Genomic DNA, 9,511 nt, shown 5'->3' with positions numbered 1-9,511 from the left:
TGTTTCCACTTCTTTATTTTTATAACCTCAGCAACACAAATATCAAAGCACCTCAGCCTCCCCCGAAGAGGATCAGCAAGACATTACTTTATATGTAGCTGGTTAAAGGCAGCAGAAGAGTCCTCTTCCAAAAAAAAAAAAAAAACAGAAAGAAGATTCCTCTTCCACATTTGCTAAGCATTCACCATAATTTCTATTTTAGCAGCTTCCAATGATCTAAAGTGAAATAGAAGCCGATGTGCACCTTTCTTTTTTAAGAATTATAAATATCCGAAATACCACTGACTTAGGAGAAATGCAGATGCCTTCAAAGACCTCCACAGCGCTTTTAAACCAAACCATTTAATTTCAACCTCAGAGACAAGTGATACATACATGAGTACTTTCTGTTGATGTTTGTCACACCCTGAATAAGGGAGGGGAAGGCTCAGTGCTGAGCAGGGCGCACAGCCCACGTGGCCAGGACCCAGCTCACACGGCAGCTGGAATTGGAGATTCAATGAGGCAGGTAAGGTTGTTTTCACTCGATCTGAAAAAAATAAACACTCATTCTGAAAGACACATGCACATCAATGTTCATCGCAGCGTTATTTACAATTGCCAAGATATGGAAACAACCTAAGTGTCCATCTACAGATGAATGAATAAAGATGTGGTGAATGTATAAACACAATGGAATACTACTCAGCCATAGAAAGATTGAAATTTTGCCATCTGCAGCAACGTAGATGGCCTTGGAGGGCCTTATGCTAAGTGAGACAAGTCAGACAGAGAAAGACAAATACTGAAAGATACCACTCTTTGTGGAATCTAAAAAATACACAAACCTGTGATTATAACAAAAAAGAAGCAGACTCACAGATACAGAGAACAAACTTGTGGTTGTCAGGGGGGAGAGGGAAGGGGGTGGGGCTGTGCAGGGTAGAGAACTAAGAGGTACAATTACTATGTATAAAATAAGCTGCCAGGATATATTGTACAGCACAGGGAGCGTTGCTAATAATCTATAATAACTATGCATGGAGTAGAACATTTAAAAATTGTGAATTACTATATTATACACCTGTAACATATAATATTGTACAGCAACTATAGTTCTATTAGGGAAAAAAAAGTTTGTTTTCATGTAACCTAGGAAATGACTTCCATTCATGGCAAAAGCACAAATAGCATCTGAACACACGTGTGAATTATCGGTAATGACTCGTCCTGTCCAGGGCACATGAGCCCAGGTTGTCTCCTCTCCTTAAGTGGCACCATCATGGAAAGCATTGTCATCGCCTTCATACGGGTGAGGCTTAAGGACGTGACAGATTTTCCAGTCTAAGGATGCGTGACTTTTTGCTCTGGGTTGAGGCTGTTGCCTGTGACTCACAAAGTTTCCCCTAAGTGCAGCTTCTTTGCATGAACTCCACCTCAGCTGGCTGAGCCACCCTGTGTGCTCCGTCTGCATCTAGAAGGACGGGGCTCAAATTCACACGTTTGGTCTGACTTCTCTAACCGGAATCACCGATGTTTTCATGTATTTTCTGACAGCGAATAAATGCACTTTCCCTCTCTATGTTGGTACTACTTTATTTTTCAGTGACATCAACGTGCCACATTGATTGACTCCTCTTTTTACCAGTGACTTCTCCTGACTGCTAATATCTTAATATTCAAAAATAGGTGAGTTTTTAGAAAACTGATAGAAACTCCTAGAAAGTTTCTGGAAACAAGATAGAAATCAAAAGGGAAAAAAAATTAAAGTCCTCTGAAAAATATAAAGCACTGCTATTTAAATAATAACATATATATATGTGTGTATATATATAATATATATATGCCCTGAAACATGTATTTTTATGTATATACATATATATGTATACATATAACTTTCCCCATTTTGTAGACCTGTATAAATATTCATGAAACACTCTGGGGGACACAGTGATGAACAAGAGACATTGTAGCCACCTTCCTGTAGTTAAAGCAGAGGAAGTGGGGGATGCTGGGAGAGAGTGGTAGGAGCTGATGTCACCAGAGATGGTGGCAAAGGACAATTCACATAGAATCTTGCAGGATTTTAATTGCATCCTAAGTTAGCATGACATCCATGCGGAGTCATGTTGTTAATGAAGAGAGTTTGACTCGGAAGTCTGTGTTCTAGCGGTCATTAACACAGTCGTACCTGGTTTGCTGTTACTGTTTAATTTTCCCTCTATTTGTTCTATCTGTGATAATATTTCAGGGCTTCCTAGGGTTTCTGAAGACTTATCTTTGAGAAAAGTTTTGAATATCCTTTCCTAAAAACTGTAGCAAAGAATAAACTTAATGGACAGAATACTGGCCTCAGGAAACCGAAAGCCCCTTCTGGGCATATAATTCCATACACTATCCCTTGGGAAGCTTCCATATTTGGGGAGCAGGGCACCTAGAAAAAGCATCCTGTCTAATCCTCTCAAAGGTGTTGCCTGCAGACTGGTTAAGTGGTGTCTTTCGCATCCTCAACTGGGAGACGTTTCTGGCCTTACTTAGCATCCGTACAGAATCATAAGCAATGAAGACTCCCATTTAAACAGTTGACCCAGCACATAAATCTCTTACCCATCTTCCATTTGACTTGTTTATCATGCGTCTAACAATGAATTCCACCAAATTCTTGGTTGGTTAAATTGCCCTGATTTGTTATTATTCTAATTTTTTAAGCTTTACCAAAAAATCTTCAGTGCCTTTATCATTGAAAAAAAACAAAAAAACAAATTGACCAGGAGTGAAAGATTGTTCAAAATGCTCATACTATAAATTAGCATACATGTGGCTTAAAATGTGGCAGGTAATTAGTTTTCCATAATGTAGGATTCTTAAAAGCTAGTATATAATGAATAATGTATGTGGAAGAGCACGGCCATTAGTTTGCACCTCTGGGGCTTTGCAGTTTCAAAGGAGAAAATATATTCTGTATATAATTACTTGGCATTTTCAGTGGCTGCATAAGCACCAATAACTAAGGACTTTTGATTATAATATTAGCAAAAAATTTGGCAGGGTACTTAGCAGTTTTTAGTAAATATAATACATTCATAATTGGCAGGATATTATACGTAGTCTGAAGCAGTCTTTAAAAATTGAAATGGACATCTTTCTAGTCCTTCTTTGATTCTGACTTGGAAGCAGAATTTCAGACTGTGCTAGGGAGAGAAGACTTCCACACCAGTGGGAGGTGTTAGCGCCATGCCAAGTGCATGAAGGGGTCTGTGGGGGAAGGTTAAGTCAGTTCCTCTCCGTGTCATGTAAGCAAAATGGAATGTTTCCTAAGGCATCAAACTCCAATAAATTATCTATTCCAGGAAAGCTAAAATGAAAAAGAAAAAAAAAGGAATGTGCTGATTTTAGTTAATAACGTGCTCCATCGTTCTTCCTCCTTCTCTGGGGAGTATCTCGTAACCTAGGGAAAGGAACAGGCAGGAGGAAATTGATTACAATAGAGCTGGATACTTTCAGGAATAGAAGAAACAAAGGGGAAACCAGTCCCAGCCTCCCCTGTTCTAGTGTCCGTCCTTTCACTGATGTGCGGGAGGTCCCTGTGTCTAAGATGGGGCCTCCTGGGACACAGTGAGGTGTACAGCAAGTTCAAGGCCATAGGGATTGACTGGTGGAGACAGCCATGTGGGGCAAAGTCCACAGACATTTGTAGCTGGATGGTTGCATACATACACGGGTTATCTGGTGGGCCATGGTGTTGCTCCCCAAATTTATAGGCATTGACTTCAGGCTCCAGGAGCCATTCTGTATTCACAAAGCGACCATTTAGCCATATCTGGAGACATAGGACTCTGAGGGCTATGTATAGACGGAACTAGAACAGACCTTGACAATCAAGATTTTTTAACTTCTACCCATGGGTCACCTGCCGTCAGGCCAGAGTCCCGTGTTGGCGAGAGATTTTTACGGCTACAACCACAGTCCTGGTCTCTGCTTGGCCCCTCCATGTACTTTCTCACTTGGCAAAGGATCCAGAGGTCATCTCTTCCTTCCATCCTGAAACTGACCGCGTAGAGGTGAAGCATACATTTCTTCCTGTTCGTAAATTCTGAGTAGCTTTTTTGGTCTCTGATGGCGGTGCTCTGTGTACTGTATTCACCACGGAGACAGAGAGAGGGGCCAGTTAAGTGTGGCGCGAATCCCCACACACTGCACAACCTTTATCTCCTGTGCTCAGCTCTTGTACCTCCCCATCCTGATCAATTATCTGAAAGAACAGCTGGGTGGGATTCTTACTGTTTGAACTAGAGCCTTGAACCCTTGAAGACCAGGTTGCACAGAATACTTTTTTTTTTTAACCATTCACCAAAACTATATTGTCTTATATTTATAAACTCCAGCCACTTACAAAGCACTCGCAATTTCTTTTAGCAAAAAATGATCTCAGAGTGCTTCGAGTCTGACATCTTAATTTTCCAAATGAGAAAAATAAGACTCAAAGAATAAACAAGGACTGACACAGCTGAAAACAGTCATTTATTTGAGTATTCAAAAAAATCACTGATTTATCATCTACAATCCTATTTTTGCAATTTGTGGATTTTTTTGCAATTTTTCCCATTTTGACATCTTGGAAATCGAGATGAGTTGCTGTCCACCAGGCATTGACGAGGTGGGAGCATCAGAACCTGCAGAGTGAATGTCACCATCTGGGAAGAAAATCTCAAAGACAATAGTGGGTCAATCTTTTAAGAAATACTGCTTCACCGATGTTCTTGGTAACACAGTGACATTGTGTGGAAAACTGTGTGTACTGGCAACTTTTCATTGCAAATTGATACTGGAAACCAGAAGGTCCCACTGTACAGAACAGGGAACTATATTCAATACCTTGTAATGGCATATAGTAAAAACAGAATATAAAAAATATATATATATGTGTGTGTAAATGAATCACTATGCTCAGATATTAACACAACATTGTAAATTGACTAGACTTCAATAAAAAAAATTGATACTGGAGAGTTGGACTCTGAGTGAGAAATTATTTCAGAAAAAGCTTAATCAATTAATTTTTATGTTCTTATTTTTCAAGTGTCCAGTAAGATGGATGATAAATTTACAGTCCTCCTAAATAAATCTAAAAGGTCTCTTCAATATATTAAAATTAAAAGTCTAACATGACAAGAAGGCATTGTCCCATCGCTTACATGGTGGCGTTATCTTTCATACACATGTAAAATGATGATGCGTCTTACAATTGATGTCGTGTTCGATTCGATGAGATGTGGTATATTCCTGCCTCTCTATCTTTGCTGGATATTAAGCAAAGAAGAAAGATAGGTAAGTCTCTGGAGCTTGAATTCGAGGAGGACAATCGAAAGAAATAAACAAGAGAAGCATCAAACAGTGAGTGACAAGGGCCAAGTAGAGAATATGCATTAGGTGATGTGAAAGAGAGAGATTGCGGGGCTTGTTTAAATGACCAAGCCGCTCACTTCCTGAAGGCAGCTTGAAGCTGAAGGGGCAATAATACTAGGAGGTTCCCAGGAAGAGCCAGGGCTGGAAGCGGCTCCTGAAAACCAGCGCCTTTGCCAACACACCTCGGCAGGCGAGCGGAGTAATTCCTGTGCCAAAGCCTCAGCACAGCTTTTTTCGCTCTTATTTCAAAGTGAATGTGGACTTTATTCAAGCCACCTACTCCTTCATCTGGTCATTTTAAATGGAAACACCTTAGCTGGGTGGTGTTTTATGCATCAACCGTATTGAATTTCTGATGCAGTAAGTGACCAGAGGAAAGAATCCTGAAATCCCTATGAAATGCCGAAGAAAGAAAGAAAGAAAGGAGGGAAGGTGGGAAGGAAGGGAGGGAGGAACACAAATACTTAATGTCAACTTTCTTATCAAGGCTTTTGCCAACGCTTTAAACAATTAGACAAAACCAGTATCCTTGAAGGGTATCAATTTGGAGTTTGGGCAGAGGGATAATTGACCTCACTGGCTTTTTGTTCTTTTCTACATTGATTGCTGTTTAGACAGCAGGTATTTAAAGCCAGGATGTTTATAAAAGAATGAATGAAAGGGTTCTTGGCCAGTGACCTTAGTTTTAAAATATCAGCGATTCCAAAAACACGCCTACAAAAAAAGTGATAAAACAAAAGATCTTGAAACATTGGGATCAAAAAACAATAAAACAATAGCCAAGACATGTCCATCGACAGATGACTGGATAAAGATGTGGTATATGTATACAGTGGAATACTGCTCAGACATAAAAAATAATCAAATAATGCCATTTGCAGCAACATGGATGGACCTAGAGATTATCATACTAAGTGAAGTAAGCTAGAAAGAGAAAGAAAAATACCATATGAGATCGCTCACATGTGGAATCTAAAAAAAATGACACAAATGAACTTATTTACAAAACAGAAGCAGACTCACAGACACAGAAAACAAATTTATGGTTATCATGGAGTAAGGGATAAACTGGGAACTCAAGATTTGCATATACTAGCTAACATATATAAAATAGATAAACAACAAGTTCATACTATATAGCACAGGGAACTATATTTAATATCTTGTAGTAACTTATGGTGAAAAAGAATATGAAAAAAATACATGTTCATGTATGACTGAACCTTATGTTGTACACCAGAAATTGACACAACACTGTAAATTGACTATATTTCAATAAAATATATATATATATACAAAAAAAAAGGAATCTTGGGATGAGGAGATTATCCCAGGTTATCCAGGTGGGTCCTAAATGTAACCACAAATTTCCATATAAGAGATTTGATGACAGCACGGACAGAAGGCAATGCGATGACTGAAGCAAGATGCTAAACTTCTGGCTTTGAAGATGGGGAAAGAGACCATGAGCCAAGGAAAGCAAGGAATGCAGCTCTAGATGGTGGAAAAGAAAAGGAAACAGATTCATACCCCAGAGCCCCCGAAAGGAACACGGTCCTGCCATCACCTCAGCCTCAGCCCAGTGACACCTCTCTCTGACTTCTGGCCTTCAAAACTGTAAAAGAATAAACATATGTTGTTCTAAACCACCCAACCTGTGGTCATTGTTATAGCAGCTGTAAGAAACCAACATATTATGACTGTGAGGGTGATCACTGAAAGAGCAGACGTGGCATTGATGACTTATTTGGGAGGAATACTTCCGCTTCCGCTCCTCATGTTCCTACGGTGGTTTTTATTAAGTCACTCAGGGCCCCTCCTTCCTGCTCCTGTCTGGTAGAAACAAAATGATGTCTCTGACTGACGATCTGGGAGAGGCAACTCATTGGTTCTCAAACTGACCCCTCTACACGGAGGGCAAGGAGAGACCGAAGAAAGAGGCAGATCATTCCCGATTAGTAGGTGGCAGGTGTAACCAGGAAGGGAACTTAACTCAGGAGGCTTGTTTTGGGACCACAAGGCGAGGTGATCTCCACATCAGCCCAAGAGAATCTTAAGTTTATATGTATAAGTGAGATCATATGATATCTTTTTCTGTCTGGCTTACTTCACTTAGTATGATAATCTCTAGGTCCATCCATGTTGCTGCAAATGGCATTATTTCACTCTTTTATGGCTGAGTAGTATTCCATTGTATAAATATACCACAGCTTCTTTATCCAGTCATCTGTCGATGGATATTTAGGTTGTTTTCTTGTCTTGGCTACTGTAAATAGTGCCGCTGTGAACATTGGGGTGCATGAATCTTTTCGAATTTGAGTTCCCTCTGGATATTGCCCAGGAGAGGGACTGCTGGATCACATGGTAAGTCTTTTTTTAGTCTCTTGAGGAATTTCCATACTGTTTTCCATGTTTTAGTGGCTGCACTAAACTACATTCCCACCAGCAGCGTAGGAGGATTCCCTTTTCTCCACACCCAATCCAGCATTTATCGTTTGTAGACTTTTTAATGATGGCCATTCTAACTGGTGTGATGAACAAAGTTTTATGACTCACATTTCTTGATTTCCAGACCAGACCTACTATAAAGCTACAAGAATCAAGACAGTCTGACATTAGAAAAAGGACAGATATGTAGACCATGAGAAAGTCCAGAAATGGATAGAGATAAATATGCCAAGCAATTTTCCACAAAGATGACAAGTCAATCCAGTTTAGAAAAGTTAGTCAACACTGTGCCATTGCTGAAGCAATTAGACATCCATATGTAAGCAGATGGATAAATGAATGACTAAATCAGTGAATACATAAATCAATCCCTAACCAGTACCTCACCCATATAAAAAAAACTAACTTGAAATGATCATTCACCTAAATGTTAAGCCCCAAACTGTGAAAATGTGAGGTTGGTCAGGCAAAAATTTCTCATAGAGCACAGAAAACACAAACTGCGAAATTTAAAAAAAAAAAATAAAAGAATTAGGTTTCATCAAAATGAAAAACGAATGTTCCTTAAAAGACGATGTTTAAAGAATGCAAAATAAGCCACAGACTGAGGGGAAATATTTGCAAAATACATATCTTGTTAAAAAAAAAACCAAAAACCCAAAACCCTGATCTCTACAATTTACAAGAAATTCTCACAACCCAACTGACAGCTGCATGCAGCACTAGGAAATGAAACTTGCCAAGCTTCCACGGATGGAGTAGCGATGATGGGAATAAGACTGCTGAAGAATCCTGGAAACCTGGGTGGGAGTCTTGGCCAGTTTGGCATCCTCACTGCAGAAGACCGGCACCTTCCGCTCTGCCGTATGGAACCCATTCCGACAGCGACACCATGTGGCAGTGAGAAGCAAATGCAAAGCAAAGAGGTTCCTGTACAATTAACAGCTTGAGTGTGGAAGCTGAATTGAACATTTTGGGGACTGCGTGTAGCTCCTAGAATTGAAGACGACTTCAAAGGCTGAAGATTATGGATTCCTGCTAATTATTCAGATGAGCATATTGAAAAATTAGAGAATAAAAGAGAGTCCACTGTACTTGCACCCTGAGTTGGTGAAACATTTCATATTATATGATGTTACCCTCAACAGCACAACTGTATGGTAACTTGATACTTTATATACCGCTATAATTCAAACTTACAAGAATTTGTGTTAGTTTTTTGTTGCTACCATAACAAATGATCACAAACTTAGTGACTTAAACAAGTTTCTTTTATATTCAGGAGCTCCTAAGCGAGAAGTGGGTCTCACAAGGCTAAAACCAAGTTGTGGCAGGACTCTGTTCCTTCCCGGTGGCTCGCAGGGAGGATCCGTTTCCTCATCCACTTGAGTTGATGGCGAAATCCAGTTCCATGCGGGTGCAGAACTGAGAACCCCGTTTCCTCGCTGGCTGTCAGCTGCGGGCCATTCCCAGCGTCCAGATGCCGTTTGCAGTCCGTGGCTTGTAGCTTCCTTCTTCCTTCTTCAAAGTCAGCGGCTGCAGGTTGAACCCACCTCTCACGGAATCTCCCTGACCTACTCTTCCACCTGCTCTTTTTCACTTTTAAGGATTGAGATTAGATTCTAGGACACTCGCAGATAAACTTGGATAGTTTCCTCATCTCGAGGTCTTCAGCTTT

The sequence above is a fragment of the Vicugna pacos genome, chromosome 34 (assembly GCF_048564905.1).
Source record: "Vicugna pacos chromosome 34, VicPac4, whole genome shotgun sequence".
Lineage (NCBI taxonomy): Eukaryota > Metazoa > Chordata > Mammalia > Artiodactyla > Camelidae > Vicugna > Vicugna pacos.
Note: the sequence above shows the minus strand (reverse complement) of the source record.